This window comes from Pristis pectinata, chromosome 31 (genome assembly GCF_009764475.1).
Source record: "Pristis pectinata isolate sPriPec2 chromosome 31, sPriPec2.1.pri, whole genome shotgun sequence".
Classification (NCBI taxonomy): domain Eukaryota; kingdom Metazoa; phylum Chordata; class Chondrichthyes; order Rhinopristiformes; family Pristidae; genus Pristis; species Pristis pectinata.
In genome coordinates this window covers 13,847,881-13,865,051 of record NC_067435.1, presented here as the reverse complement: position 1 = coordinate 13,865,051, position 17,171 = coordinate 13,847,881, and the positions used below count along the sequence as shown (strand labels likewise).

General features: G+C 43.7%; 1 protein-coding gene across 4 annotated transcripts in view; it reads left to right on the top strand.

The window, feature by feature from the left end:
* The window catches only part of pde4a (phosphodiesterase 4A, cAMP-specific), a 282,023-nt gene that overhangs the window by 166,115 nt on the left and 98,737 nt on the right, over window positions 1–17,171 (top strand). The window lies entirely within an intron of this gene.

Here is a 17,171-nt window from a genome sequence, read left to right as displayed (position 1 = left end):
TGTTGCATTGTCCTCCTATAATCCGATAACCTGTTGGCATGTTCCTCTTGACATTGAGGATGAGGTGTGTCAGTGAAGGAGAGCTTTTTTTCAGTGTAAAGTGGAGAGGACCAGCGGACACCCATCCAGTGGAACTGGCAGCCAAGTGGTCACCAGCCCCACATTCGACTCTTGGGGACTCCTGGCCCAGAGCGGAGAAGCAGCATTTGAATTATTATTGAGAACCTCAAGTCCATGCATCAGGAGCACATAAGGCCAAAAGGGGCACACTTCGCAAGCCACCCATCCACCCACCGTGTCAGAAACTTCCTGCCCCGTCAGTCTGTAGATCCCACATTGACCTCAACAATCAATTCAGAGCCACAAAACCAAAGTGGAAGCAAATCATCCTCAGTCCTGAAGGACTGTCTGAGAAAAAGAAGAATATATTAACACTCCTGTCAGCACTGTGAAAACTGAAAAGTGCATTGATCCTGAACAGGTCCCAGGAAGACTTTTACTTGAAAATGTTGATGTAGTTCCCAAGGGGCAAGTCTTATCAGAGGGATGAAAAGACAAATATCAGCAGTAGATGTTATCTCCAGTCAGCCACTGAAGGTTGGCAGCATTCTCTCTCCAAAATGTGACAGTAAACATGAAGACTGTGCTTGTGTTGTGTTGATGTGACCTTTGCAGCACGACAAGCAATAAATGTTGATTTAATCTTTCAACGTTTTGTGTGAAGTGCTTCAAGCAGTTGAGTTTAATGTGCCTTGTCACTATGCTGTGTCCTTTCTTTGGTGGGATTGAAACTTTTCAGATGACGTCATACTCATACATACCCAGCAGCAGCAGTAGTTCTGATCGCCTCTGAAATCAAGATTGGTTTTGATTCATTCCCGGGATGGGGGAGACACTGGCAAAGCCAGCAGTTACTGCCCATTGCTAATTGCCCTTGAGAAGGTTGTGGTGAGCCTTTGGTGAAAGTGTTCCAGGAGTGCTGTTAGGGAGGGAGTTCCAAAATTTAGACCCAGTGACGATGAAGGAGGAGCAGTACACTCCAAGACAGGTTGGTGCGTGTGACCTGTTGTGGTGATGTTCCCACGACCAGCTACACTATGGTAGAGACTGTGGGTTAAAGAGGTGCTATTAAGGAAGCTTTGGAGAGTTGCTGTAACCCACTTTGGAGATGATGCACACTGTAGCTGTGGTGCATGGTCGATGGAGTGAGTGAATGCTTAGGGTAGTGGATAGAGTGCTAATCAACTGAGCCACTTTGCTCTGGGTGCCTTCTTGTTGGAGCTGCATTCATTCTCTTTCCATAGATGCTGCCTGACTTGCTGAGTGTTTCCAGCCTTTTCTGCTTTTATTTTGTGTATCCAGGCCTTTAACCGAAGCAATGGGCCTCATGGTATCGAATTAGATTATTGATGCAAATGAGAAGAGCATAGGGCCGATCAAAAGCATATCAACCATGCAGGCTGTCTGCAAACAGTGAAGCACTGAACAGTGAACCACCTTCCTGCTCCAACCAGCACATGTTATATGGCAGGGGGTGGGAGTGGGGTTGAGGCGGGTAGGGGAGCTCCATTCACTCTTTATCGTCTGTATACCCGCTGCATCTGTGCCCACACCTACTTTCAGCTGTTAAAATGCCACTGACATGATGGTGCCAACATTGGGCTGTGTTGGTTGAACCTCTTGTTGGTTCCCCTCCAGCCTTCATTGCCTATTTCATGAGTAAAAACTTTGATCAGACCTCAGCAGTCAGACTGCGTGTAGTTCTAGTCACCACACCGTAGGAAGGATGTAATAGTGCTGGAGATTGCGCAGAGGAGCTTCACCGGGATGTTGCATGGGATAGAGTGTTTTAGTTATAAGGAGAGACTGGAGAGGCTTGGTTTGTTCTCCCCGGAGTGAAGGGGGTTAAGCGGGGACTTCATTGAGGTATATAACATTATGAGAGGTATAGTTAGGGTAGACTGCAGGAAACCTTTCCCTTTATCAGAGGTGAATAAAACTGGAGGACGTAGATTTAGGATAAGGGGTAAGAGATTTGGAGGAGATCTGAGGGGGTCTTTTTCCCCCAGAGTGGTCAGTACCTGGAATGCACTGCTGGAGAGGGCAGTGGAGGCAGAGTCACTAATAGCATTTAAGAGATTCCAGATGACCACTTGAATTGCTGAGACATTAAAGGTGTGGGCCAAGTGCTGGAAGATAGAATTAATACCAATGTGTGCCCACTGGCTGGCGTGCACGTGGGGGGCCAAATGGCCTGCTTTCATGCAGTATAGTGTCAGATAAAGTATGTTGAACTCTCACCCATGCATTGCTGGTTTACTCTTCACAAGTGGTCTAGGTTAAGGATTTCCACAGGTCTGTATATCAGAATCTAGAGCTAAATCACCAGTAAAAGAACAAATATGGATTATTGGAGTATGGATATTTGGGACATGGGATGGCTGCAATGTAGAACATTGTGTTTGAATTGTTGGGCTCTGGAGAGATCCACAACAGGTGTTAAAGGGCAAGTCATTCTACATCTGAAACAGTGGGTGTTCCTAGGTCTGTGGGATACAGCAGCAAATGGGTCAGACTAGATGGAATCTGTGAGCTGGCTGAATAGCCTCTATTTGTACTATCCAAGTCTTTGAATTGGGGGATTGTGCTCACACCCATGTTCATTCAGGAAGGGGTCATTTACTAACCTGCACACCGCTGGGGTGGACTGAATCCCCAAACAATGCAGGATTTGGGGAAATGCTCCTGCAAAAGACAGGATCTGATAACTGAGCCAGGGATTCGTTGGACTGGGGGCCAGGGAAAAATATGGCCAGTCCAACTCTGGCAGTGTGTAATAGGAGGAGGTTTGCTGCAAAAGTACACAGGAAGGAGCACCAGAGGGAAAACCGTCAATTTGCATCAAAGGAGCACTGTGGTTTCAGCTCAGACTTCAACCCTCTATCTGCCCTCTTTGCGCTAAGGCAAGGACTGGACAACTTGGATATCTTGGTTTAATGCTGAATTCAGAGACTCGCTCCAGCCCTCCCACTTCGCAGTGTGTGCTGAGTAATAGAGTGACTTATTCAGTGAGTGCAATTCTTGATGGATCATAAAGGATGTTAGAATAAGGAACAAAGGCTGGAGGAAACATTGCTTAGAATGATCAAGATGTTTGGAATCTCAAAGATTAATAATTGAAACACATATATTTTTATAAAATATTCATTTTCAAATCAAACAGCCCCACTAGTGATGGGATGAAAGAATTCAAATATTGCACACTTTCTGCCTTCTCTCGATTACTCTTTCAAATTGTGCATATTTCTTTGCAAAGGGGCAATTATCTTGTCCTTTGTGTCTCCATTTTGTGTTTATTTTATCTTTCATGGAAGGATTTGAGATGGGGGCAGCACAGTATAGTATCACAGAAGCATGGGTTAGGCAACACTTAGTGGTTCCAACAACTGCACGCACTGTCATCTCTGCGACATCAGATCACAATCGGAGAATGCAGCAATGTGGTCACAGGTTTCTGGTGTGCCTGGGGAAGCTACATTTAGCTGCTGAACTATCTGCTTTAGGAATAGATAAGGTGATGGAAGCATTTTAAGGGCAGTCAGTCCTTTATTACAATTAGTTTGTGACTAATATATTTTAGCCCCATCTACTTGCCTTGGTTCCCTGACCTGTAATACCAAAATCAAAGTCATTCCTGAGGACTTTAAATGGTACAGTATGCTTTGCCTCAGAAATGATTCTTGCGTGGGTGACGTACTGTTACCATCTCCCCTTCTGGTAAAGCCTATAGCTCCTGGAATTTTAAAGTGTCTCCATCCACCAACGTGGTCTCTAAGGTTTCTGGATTTCTGTTTCAAAGTAATTTCTCTGTTTTGAGCAAGCTCAACAGTTGCTCCAACAAACATGGCTATTTAATCCAGTCGCTCCTCCAGAGTAAATCTGGAAGCTTCTACCAACAGTGTTGCAACATGGAGATCAGTCGAGTCGAGCACCTGACACAATACTGAGAGATAGTCACCTTAAGTAACAGTTACTCTTAAGTAACCGATGTTGCACCTACTACAACCTGAGCCACGTTCCCTCTGAGTTCAGAGAGGATCAGGCCCTTCCAGGACAGTACCAGTGGGCTTAGTACACTTCACCCAGACTGATCCTTCAATTCCAGTTCTGATATTTCAAAAGATCCCGAGCATCAATTACTTTTGCGAGAGAGCTCCAAATTTTCACTGGCCTGTGTAGCATGAAGTCATTCCTGAAGTCAGCCATGAATGGCCTAACTTTAGTTCTGGACTTCCCCACAGAAGAAATTAATTTCCTTTCGCTATCCTATCAAATAGTTTATCTTCAAAGGTTCCTTAATCAGACCCTTTAATCTTCTAAATTTAGGAATACTGAAATTCTAAATGCTGGAACTCCTCCTCCTTAAGCTGTTCTTCAGAATCGAGGATGATTTGCTTCCAATCCCTTTTTGTGGGCTGATGAGGTGGTTGATGAGACCAGTGTGGGAACCATAGACTCTTCCACAGACGGGACCGGAGGTGGGTAACTGGGCAGGCTGCTGAGGTGGTGCATTCCTTCCGCCACTAACGCAGGCCCTCTGTGTGTTCCTGAAGTATGGCCTCAAGGTTCTCTGGGTCATCCCAAATGGTGCTTCTCCACTTTGAGCAGTCATGGGTTGGAGATCACCAGGAGTCGGTGAGCATGTTGTATTTCTTCAGGAAGGCTCTGGGCACGTCCTTGAACCTTTTCCTCTCTCTGTTATGAAATGATAGAGCTCGGAATAGAGTATCCATTTCAGAAATGGTGTGTGAATACTGTTGCCTGCTCAAATAACTGATTGACTGTAACTAGAGCCTCAATGCTGGGGATGTTAGCCTGGGAGCGGACACGGATGTTGATTCACTTATCCTTCCAGTGAATTTAGAGGATTTTGTGGAGACACCATTGGTGGTATTTTTTCAGAACCTTTAGATACCTGCTATAGATGGTCCAGTTCTCAGGTGCATATAGGAGGGCAGAGATTACTTCTGCCCAGTAAACCATGACTCTGTGCCAGGTCTAAGGTGTTACTCTTCAAATATCCTTCTCCTGAATCAACCAAAGGCTGTGCTGCACATTGAAGGCAGCGGTGAATTTCATTTTCGATGTCTGCCTTCGCCAAGAGGTGGCTCCCAAGTTATGGAAAGTGGTCCATGTTTTCCAGAGTCCCTTTTTTGTCAGAGGGCAGCATGATTGAACAGGTAACTCATTATTAAAGATAGGGTACAGGGCTTTTAGAAGATCACAATAGAATAGAGAAAGTCAGCGTGGTTATATGAAGGGAAGATAATGTTTGATAATTCTTATTGAGTTTCGAAGGTCAATTAATAAATGGATCACAAAAGGATGGCTCATGGGGTTGATGGTAACATATCAACACGGAGGTTTGGGTAATGTAAGAAAGCAGAGATTAGGAATAAACAGTTTTTTTTTACAAACTCTTACAACTGGGCCAGCACAAAGGACAGTCCTGGGTGTTCAGCCATTCACATGCTATATTAATGACAGATGGAAAGAGAGAGTGCAAGATACCTGGCATTCTGGTGACATGAAGCTAAATATTCTCTGAGGAGGACACAACGAGTCTTCAGAGGGAGATAGATTGGTTAAGCAAGTGAGCAAGTAGGAGGCCGATGCAGTTCAATATGTACAAATGTGAAGTTATTCACTTGTAGGAAGAATTGAACAAAATAATTTTGAAATGGTAAGAATCTAGTTAGTGTGCAGGAGGATCTTGGTGTGCTGGTTATGAGATGCAGGAAGTTAACGTGTAGGCACAGTAAACAATTGGAATACATATTATATGCTGGCCTTTATTGCAAGGAGGTTGCAGAACAATAGTAAGGAAATCTTGCTGCAGTTGTACGGGACATTGGTGAGAATATATGCAGAAGAATGTGTGTAGTTCTGATCTCCACACCTTAGAATATGCTTGCCTTGGAGTCAGTGCTGCTTAGATTCACCAGATTGGGAGAGGGAAAGAGGTTGAGTAATGTACTCACTGGAGTTTAGGAGTACAAAGTGACCTCACTGAGACTAGAAGATTCTGAGAGAAATTGACAAGGTGGATGTTATGAAGACCTTACCCCATAGCTGGAGAGCTTAGACCTAGGGGCCGTCGTCTCAGAATTCATCGTGCAAAGGATTGTGAATAAAGATACAGTAATCTGGCACCCTTGGAACTTTGGGGGGTGCTGAACCAGCAGATTTTCCAGACTATTGGATATGACATCAATTAATACCCCAACACTCTTATTTCACTTTTTTTTAGACATTACACGGTGGTATAATAAACTTCCCAGTGAACCTGGTGAGTTTAAAATATGTTTGGTGAACAGGGTTTCAGTGAGTTTAAAGAGACTGTGGGAAACAGGATCTGGCAAACAATTTGCCAAATTACAGGGATTTTCAGAAAGGATTATTGGAATTTCCCTATATGTGGAATTCACAGTCATTGGAATTCTGTATCCCAGAGGGCTGTGAATCCTCAGTCATTGTGTATATTTAAAGCTATCTTTACATTTTGAACACTAAAGGAAGAAAGGGCAGGGAGTGGGGTGGAGGGCTAGCTGGAAAAGTGGAACTGAGGGACAGGATGAACTATGATCTTATTGGGTGGTGAGAGGCAGTGTGGTTTATTCCTGTTTCTCATCTCCTTAGACTCTCCCAGTGAGGCACAATATGGTTCTCTTCCAGTGGGAACACAGTATATTTCCTATCTACTGGGGTCGAAGTATGATTCTGATTCAGTGCAGCACAGTACTGTCTGGCTTAGCAGCACAGTGTGTTTCCAATCCAGTGGGACACTCTGTAGTCTGACCCAATGGGGCACAGGATGGTTTTTATCTCGTGGAAGCACACAGTGATTCTAATCCAGTGGAGGCACAGTGTTAGGGGTCAGATTGGCTCTGATCCAGTGGAGGCACATGGTGGCCCTGACCCTGTGTATACAGTGTGGTTCTGATGCACAGGGACACAGTGTGGTTTTTATCCAGTGGAGACCCAGGGAGATGCTGATCCACTGTATATCTGATCTTTCTCAGAAGCATTTGTGTATTGACAGTAACTGTTGACCCTGTCAACAATGCCTTTCTTCCAGAAATTGATGAATAATAAAAAAGAAATCCTCACTGCAGCCTAGCGTCAGTTTGCAGTATCTGCCGCTGATTCACCATTCCATGTCTCTGCTACCTCCGGACAACTATTCCCACCCACTGTTGAATGGCCTCCCTCATTCTAATCTCCCTAAACGTAAGGCCATTTGAATCTCTGTCTTTTAACTTACAACAAATCCTGTTCACTAGTTACCCTTGCCATCACTGACTGGCAATCTCCAAGGCAGACAAGCAAAGCAGCACTTTGATTTTAAAATCTGCATCTTTGATTTCAGATCTCTTCACGATCTCCCCGCTTCCTGACTCAATGATCTCTTCCAGCCCTATGAACCTCTAACATCTCCATGTTCCTCCGGTTTTGGCTTCCGATAATCCCTGAATCTCTGAATCCATACTTCATCTTTAAAGACCATAAGCTGTGGAATTCCCTCCCAGAACCACCCTATCACCACCTCTTTTTCCTTCTTTAAAACTCTCCTTTTAGCCTTCCTCTTAGTCAAAGTGATTGCTCATTGACCATAATTCTGCTTATGTGACTTGATGTTAATTCTTGTTTGCTAACACTTCTGTGACGTACTACAGGAAATACTTGTTGTATCATAGGTGCGATATTAAAGGAGGTAGTTGTTGTTTTGAGGCTCAGTCTTCACTCACAGTATGTGTGTGACACAGCATGTGCAGTGAATGTGTGTGATCCAGGCCCCATTTTCACCCCTCATCCCAATCCCGTGCAATGGAACAACGTCATCCCAGGATAAGTGAGGCCAAGGATGAATCTAGGCCCAGGACAGCGAGAGGCCCAGATAACAGTGAGCCCTAGGACAGAGCAAGGACAGAGAGTAGTGACCCTAATATATTGTCAGAACCCAGGGAACTGTTCCAGCACACGCATCTGGCCTTCAGCTGCATTGACAGGCAACCCCTTATCTACAGAACTACTCAATGTCTACAGAACCCAGTCTAAACAAAATATTACCATGAAAAGTGTGTTGTGATGTAAGATGTAGTATTCAGGGGCATGCGGTCTGGACAATATGTAAAATCTCCCAATATTACAGTAATATTTTAGGTGGTTAGAAGATTAACCAAATAAATATTATGATACAAATATTCTTCCATAATGAGTTACCTCTCTCAGTGTCTCAGTCTCCCTGTAATTTACTTGATTGTAAAACTGGTGTCTTTCTGTATCTCTTTCTCTCTCTCTCTCTCTCTCTCTCTCTCGCTCTCTCTCTCTCTCTCTCTCTCTCTGTTTTTTCTTTCCTTTTTCTCCATCACTCTCTCTGTTTTGTTTTCTCTTCGTATTTTCCAGGCATCTCTCACACGAATATAAACACACACACGCACACACGCACACACCACACTCTATCAGTATATTTTTCTCTATCTCTCTGCCTCTTTATCTGCTTTACCCCCCCCTTCTTGCTTGTGTTTGCTCCCTACCTTTCAATGTGTAACTCAATCTCTGCCTCATCCTCTTTTTTCTTTGTGTGTTCCCCATCTCTTCTCTACCACTCCCTATATTTTTAGTTTCCCTGCCCATGCTTTCTGTCTCTATCCATGTATTTCTCTCTCTCTTTACCTCTCTTCCTCTCTCTCTTTCTGTTTCCCCTGTCCTCTCTCTCTTTCTATATATGTGTATTTCTCTACCTTCTCCTCTCTATCTGCTAACACCCTTTCATCTGGTATTGGTATTGGTATATTATTGTCACTTGTACCAAGGTACAGTGAAAAGCTTGTCTTACAAACCGATCGTACCGGTCAATTTGTCCGTCTTTCTAGCTTCCTTTTTAAGCTTTCACTTCTCTCTTTCCCTCTCTCTCTCTCTGTCTCTCTCTCTTTCTGTCTTTTTGTCTGAATTAATTAAACATAAATCGGTTTTGACCTTCAAAGACCCTTAGCTGAGGATGTTGTTAATGTGGGTGACTAATGGTGCGGGCTTGTCTGTCAGATGCAAACTTCTGCTGATCGGCACCTCTGCCCCACTCTCTGCCACAACCAATCAACCAGCAGATCCACCAAATTATTGTGCAATAAACACATGAAGCCAAGCCATTTTCTATATACTGAAATCCCTGCCACATTTCTTAATTGACATAATTTACTGTCAGATACACTCTCTGGAGAAACAGTTTGTGAAAAAATTGGCTTAGATTGTAGCCCAGTAGGATGATTGCTCCACTTTAGGGCTCACTCCACTCTGAAGCTCCCTCTCCTTTAGAGTTTACTGCATCTAGCAGAGCTCTGCTGTAGGCCTTGATTCATTCTGGGACTCACTACCTCCTGGGCCTCGCTCTACCTTGGCCTTGCCTCACTTTGGGGCTTGTTTCTCTCTGAACATTGCTCCACTTGTGCCTTGATTCATAAGAACTAGGAGTAGGAATTGGCCATCTGGCCTGTCGAGCCTGCTCCGCCATTCAATAAGATCATGGCTGATCTGGCCATGGACTCAGATCCACCTACCTGCCTTTTTCCCATGACCCTTAATTTCCCTACTATGCAAAAATTTATCTAACTGTACCTTAAATATATTTAATGAGGTAGCCTCAGCTGCTTCCCTGGGCAGAGAATTCCACAGATTCATGACTCTCTGGGTAAAGCAGTTTCTCTTCATCTCCATCCTAAATCTATTCCCCTGAATCTTGAGGCAATGTCCTCTAGTTCTAGTCTCACCTACCAGTGGAAACAACCTTCCTGCCTCTATCTTATCTATCCCTTTCATAATTTTATATGTTTCTATAAGATCCCTTCTCATTCTTCTGAATTCCAGCAAGTATAGTCTCAGGCATCTCAATCTCTCCTCATAGGCTAAGCCCCCATCTCCAGAATCAACCTGGTGAACCTCCTCTGCACCGACTCCAAAGCCAGTATACCTTTCCTCAAGTAAAGAGACTAGAACTGCACGCAGTACTCCAGGTGCAGCCTCACCAGTACCCTGTACAGTTGCAGCATAACCTCCCTGCTCTTAAATTCAATCCCTCTAGTAATGGCCAACGTTCCATTTGCCTTCTTGATAACCTGTTGTACCTGCAAAGCAACCTTTTGCGATTCACGCACAAGCACACCCAAGTCCCTCTGCACAACAGCATGCTGTAATCTTTCACCATTAAAAGATAATCTGATCGTCTATCTTTCCTTCCAAAGTGAATGACCTCGCATTTACCAACATTGTACTCCATCTACCAGACCCTTGCCTACTCACTTAACCTATCTATATCTCTCTGCAGATGCTCTGCATCCGCTGCACAATTTGCTTTTCTACTCAATTTAGTGTCATCAGCAAACTTAGATACACTACACTCGGTTCCCTTTTCCAAATTGTTAATGTATATCATGAACAGTTGCGGGCCCAGCACCGACCCCTGCGGCACCCCGCTCACTACTGATTGCCGACCAGAGAAACACCCACTTATCCCAACTCTCTACCTTCTATTGGTTAACCAATCATCTATCCATGCTAATACATTACCCCCAACTCCATGCATCCTTATCTTATGGATAAGTCTTTTATGCGGCACCTTATCGAACACCTTCTGGACATCGCTGCTCTGCATGTCTCGTTCTACTGTGGGCCTTTGTCTGTTGTGGAGCTCACTGATTTGTGGGTCTTGCTCCATCCTGGGCCTTTCTCTATTGTGGGGTGGGTCTCGCTCCATCGTGGGCCTTGCTTTATCCTGGGGCTCACTCTGACCCGTCCTTGACTGTGAAATCTTGAGCAAAGACAGGAAGTCAGTGCTGGTGGGAGTACTAAGCAGAAATTTTTGCCTTATCCTGTTACACTCAGTCAGACACACTATCTCTCCCACTCACTCACTCAATCACACTCTTTCACTCATTCTAACACTGTTACAGTCACTCGGACACTAACACTGTCACTCACACATTCTTACACTCGCCCTCACATAATTTCATACGTTCTCACATTATCTTGTATACTCTCACATATTCTTACTCAGATACCTGTATTCACTCAGACACATTCACTAAAGCACACACACATATTCTCACTCTCGGGGATACCCCCTTGCACATTCTTGCATATATGTTTACACTCTCTCACCCACTTTTACCCACTCACAATCACTCAGACATAATCTCACACAGCTATAGAAACAGTGCCTAGTTGATGGGGAAAATGTGTTGTTGATTTGATCTCAGCATTGTTTTCCAGTGGGCATTGTGAGGATGACAGAGGCCTCAAATAGTCACCATTGAAAAAGGACAGGCCTTCAGGTTAAATCACCTCAATCAAACTACATTAGATGCATCCTTTTCACATTCTCCATTGAATTGTTTGTGATTCCAAGGTTTCTGCAAAGATTTTTGAAGGACTGCCTTTTTCTCTGAGAGATTTCTTTTATCTAGTGATGGGTGAGTCATCTTGTCTTGTTGCAGACTCCATCTGGGCTACGGGAGTGCTGCAAGGGACGAGGTGCTTCATTTAACATTGAAGCAAAGAGATTGGAATGGATGTGATTGTTGCCGAGAACCAAGGACACTGGAACCTTTATTAGAGGATGGTGGGAGGGGGAGGCAATGAGAGGGAAAGAGAGAGGTAGGAATTTTTTATCTATTCTAAGGATGACAGCCGTAGGCAAAGCCAGCATTCATCATCATGCCTAATTGCCTTTGAACCGAGAGGCTTATTAGCCCTCTCTAAAGCCCCAGTTGATGTATGAGGTCCTCCTGGAGTAAATTAACTTCCCCTCCCCTCCCTCACCCATCCGGAGACCCACAGCCAGTGTTGACCAGTGAACACAGAGGTGATGGTTGAATAGGTTTGGTGTGAGTCACTGAAAACCTTTATATTGGCACTCCAGTAACCCAACCACTCTCCCCAGGGTCTGGGGAAAAATGGGTTGTGGGGGGGTGTTTAGCATCCCTGTGAATTCTCAATGGAAATATACCAATGAACCACATGTTCCCCTGTTCCTGTGTCAAAAATTAGGCTAGTGAGGTATCCAGGGGCATGATGTGATCCCCAAACCATTTCACATTCGTGCCAGGAACTGTTCCCGAACTGGAGCTCTAGTACCTGGCACTGAGTGAGCCCAATCCTGCCCAGGAGGATGTTTCCCCTTGTGGAGGTATCTAGAACTAGAATCAGAATCACGTTTATTATCACTGACTTATATGACATGAGATTTGTTGTTTTCTGACAGTAGTACAGTGCAAAGACATAAAAATTACTATAAATTACAAAAATAAATAAACAGTGCAAAAAACGAGGTAGTGTTCATGGGTTCATGGACCGTTCAGAAGTCTGGTAGCAGAGGGGAAGAAGCTGTTTCTGAATCATTGAGTGTGGGTCTTCAGGCTCCTGTACCTCCTCCCCAATGGTAGTAACAAGAAGGGGGCATGTCCCGGATGGTGGTGAGGGTCTTTAGTGATGGATTCTTGAAGCACTACCTCTTGAAGATGTCCTCAATGATGGAGAGGGTTGTGCCCATGATGGAGCTGGCTGAGTCTGCAACCCTCTGCAGCCTTTTGCGATCCTGTGCATTGGCGCCTCCATACCAGGCTGTGATGCAACCAGAATGCTCTCCACCGTAAATCTGTAGAAATTTGAAAGAGTCTTTGGTGTCATGCCAAACCTCCTCAAACTCCTAATGAAGTAGAGCCACTGGCATGCCTTCTTCATAATTGCATCAAGGCATGGATTCAGTACAAGGGGTCTACCAGTTAGGAGAGAGGTGAATAATTTCTTCTCTCAGAGAGTGGTGAAATCTTTGAAACTCTCTACCCAAGAGAGCTGTGCATGCAGAACCATTTAATGTATTTAAGACCAAGAGCTCTCAGCTCACCTGCCAAAATACAACAAAATGGTGGCGTGGTAATGACATGGTAACAAACGACTTCCTTGCTCAGTATGTTTTTGGAAACAGGTATTGCTTGATCTGGTTTCTAGGAATGAAGTGGACCAGGTGTCAGTGAAAGAATTCTTGAGCAACCGTAGCAATCATATCATAAAGTTTAATTTCATGGAGAAGGACTGAGAACAATCCTGAAGGGAACTTGTTAATTGGAGGAGGGTGAACTTCAGTGAGATGAGAGAGGACCTGGCCAGGACAAAATGGGTCCCAATATATTGGTAGGTAGAACTGTAATAGAACAGTGAGGTATGTTTCAGGTAAAATCTGGGCACATTCCAACAAGGAGGAAAGGTGGGGGAATCGAAGTCAGAATTCCACGGGTGACAAGCAAGAAAAAGAATATGATGACACACAAAAGTGGGTGTATGACACACATCAGGTGACTAATTCAAGTGAGATCTATAGGCTGAATATAGTAAGCTGACAGGGGAAGTGAAAAGGAGAATAAGATGAACAAAAACAGAGTATGGGAATCAAAAGTAACATAACATAAAATATTAACATAAAAAGTCATCCAAAAATATCCTACAGGTATGTGAATAGTAAGCAGATAATAAGAAGAGGCATGGGACCAATTAGGAACGGCTAAAGTAATCTATGCTTCGAGCCCTTGAGTGCCTTAAACTGACCTTGCATCAGTCTTTACCAAGGAAGAGAACACTGCCATTGAATCGATAAAAGTGGAGATAGTAGAGTTTAATGGATGTGGTGAAAATTGGTGTGGAATATCTATTAGAAAGGCTAGCTTTGCTTAAAGTAAGTAAGTCATCTGATCCTGATGGGATGTATCCCAGGTTGTTGAAGGAAACAGAATGGAAACTGTTGGGATTGCCATTTTCTTCCAACCTTCACCAGGTTCAAGGAGATGCCAGAGGTTAGGAGAATGTGACCCAGCATAATCAAAGACCCCACCCACCCCAGACATTCTCTCCCCCTCCCATCAGGCAGAAGATACAAAAGCCTGAAAGCACGTACCACCAGGCTCAAGGACAGCTTCTATCCCGCTGTCATAAGACTATTGAACGGTCCCCTAGTACAATAAAATGGACTCTTGACCTCACAATCTACCTCGTTACAACCTTGCATCTTAATGTCTGCCTGCACTGCACTTTCTCTGCAACTGTAACAATTTATTCTGCATTCTGTTATTGCTTTTCCCTTGTATTACCTCGATGCACTGTTGTAATGAATTGATCTGTATGAACGGTATGAAAGACAAGTTTTTCACTGTACCTCAGTACATGTGACAATAATAAACCAATTTACAAAGGGGTGTAAGAGCATTCCCAGGAACTACGAAATAATACAAAAGAATAAACATACCATATACCACAAAGTGAATATGCAGCAGAAAGGTGACTGTATATTGTAAAAGTAGATAGTTGACATATGGTATGGAGGGTGACTGTGCAGCAGGAGAATGAATAGACGGCACAATTAATGTAGTGCAGGGAGAATGAACTTGATGCTTATGCTGCAAGGATGCTGGATATGCTTCAAGTAGGAGAATATACAGTGGGAGATTGGATATACTGCAGAATGATTGATTATATTGCAGGAGGCTGAATGTACTACTAGCAGAATAAGTATGGTGCAGGGAGAGTGAATATTCTGCTAGGGGTTAAAATATAGTGGGGGGCAGTGGATATTCTGCAGATAGATCAACCTTTTGCATGAAGAGTACATTTGTTACAGGTGGATGAATATACTGAAAGAGGTAGATATACTGCAGGATAAAGGGTCTTGACCCAAAACGTTGACTGTCCATTTCCCTCCACAGATGCTGCCCGACCCACTGAGTCTCTCCAGCATTATATTTTTACTGCGGGCATGTTGCATACATTAAGGAGGATGAGGGGTGACCTGATAGAGGTGTATAAGATGATGAGAGGCATTGAGTGTGTGGATAGTCAGAGGCTTTCTCCCAGGGCTGAAATGGTTGCCACAAGAGGACACAGGTTTAAGGTGCTGGGGAGTAGGTATAGAGGAGATGTCAGGGGTAAGTTTTTCACGCAGAGAGTGGTGAGTGCGTGGAATGGGCTGCTGGCAACGGTGGTGGAGGCGGATACGATAGGGTCTTTTAAGAGACTTTTGGATAGGTACATGGAGCTTAGAAAAATAGAGGGCTATGGGTAAGCCTAGTAATTTCTAAGGTAGGGACATGTTCAGCACAGCCTTGTGGTCCAAAGGGCCTGAATTGTGCTATGTTTCTATTATGCAGGATGATTAATATGTTGAATGAAGTTTGAATATGCAGCAAGAAGGCTGGATATACTGCAGGATAGTGTCTCAGATACGTGAATAGTATTTATACCGCAGGGAGGATGAAAATACTCAGAGTGACAGCCCATGACATCAGTGTGGCATTTGACTGAGTGTGGCTTAGAGAACTCTGGTAAAACTGAAGTTATTGGCTATCACGGGGTAAATGCACCATTGATGGGAGTCAGTTCCATTTCCAGCAACTGTAGTGTTCTGCTTCTCATAGTTCCAAAGTCTACTTTTGTTTCTTTACTTACTGCCCTCATTCATCTAATAACTAGACAGCACCAAAATCAACACTGTTACCCGGACAATCTTGGTCTCCACCCTAACATTATTGTTGACTCATTGTCATACATTCAATATTATACACTCACTATTTTATACGTACTCTGCCATGAACACATTAAATTTCCCTTTGTTCTCTCCACCCCTCCTCTTCTCTGCAACTTCAAACACAATTGTTTTCTCACTCTCCCAGTTGTGATCAAGGATCTTCGACTTGAAATATTGAATCTGTTTCTCTCTCCACAGATGCAGCCTGACCTGCTGAGTGTTTTCAGCATATTCTAAAATAAAACTAGAAAACTCAGCAGGTCAGACAGCATCTGTGGAAAGAAAAACAGTTAATGTTTCGGGTCTGGGACCTCATCAAAATCCTCTGGTATTTTCTGTTTTTGTTTTTGTTTAAAATTTGCATCCTTGTTTTCAAAATCCTTCCTGGCATCACTCTCTTCATCTCTGTAATCTCCTTCAACTCTATAATCCTCTGAAATCTCAGAGTTCTTGCTCATCCTGAAATTTAAACACTCCACCACTGGCAACAGTGCTTTCAGCTGCCAAAGCCCTCAACTCTCTCCCTAAACCTCTCTGTCACTCTATCCTCCTTTAAGGCATGTTCTAAAACCTACTGCTCATTCTAATATCTTATAGTCCAATAATTAATCATGAAGTGTTGGAGATGTTTTAGGATGTTAGAGGTGCTTTACACTTGCAAGTAATTGTGTGTTTACCTGTTTTAGAATCCAATTGACAATATCAAATGCCTGCTTGTGAGTTAAAGATCAGTGGTGACATAGAGACACAAGAGACTTCAGGTGCTGGAATCTGAAGCAAAAAACCAACTGCTCAGAGTCTCAGTCCTGGTGCAGGGCCTCGACCCGAAACATCAACCATCCGTTTGCCTCCACAGATGCTGCTTGACTCACTGAGTTTGCTGAGCAGTTTGTTTTTTGCAAAAAATCAATAATATTGTTTGCAGGAATCATACTTCCTTGTGTGGAGATGTGTAACAGGGCTGAGACTGGCTGTAGGCCCAGGATTAGTGGAAATAAAAGCAAGCAAGCTAGAGCAAATACAGCTGCTGTAGTTCTGCTGTAGATTTACAGTAATGCTTGGAATGTTTACAAATCCCATTTTATTCTGACCAAGAAAGGAAATACTGCAAACCAGAACTTTGTTGAAATCTGAGATAGAGAAGCCAAACTGTCAACCATGAAAAGTGCTGCAGTGTTTCTGACTTTATTGTACATGAGCCTGACCAGTATTGGAACCTTTGCACCCACTGTTACTGTCAGAGCAACCATTACTGGTTGCAGCTGTTAATATTGCAGAGATGCCCTTCAGTATTGTCTCATCAATTTAATGCCTCAGACATATATCGTACCAGACTATCCAATTATTGCTGAGTTATGAGCAGATTAAAATCCCCCAAATGTCTTCCTAAGAACAGTGCACTAACCTCTGCAGCCTTTCAAGAGGAGAGCCTTTTTAATTGCCCATGGGTGGTCCAGTTTCGCTAGTGTGCATGGTGGGAATAACAGCCAATTAATGAGTGACCAAGAGCGTCCCTCGGATAGCAGGGCACGAGAGCTGAGCCTCA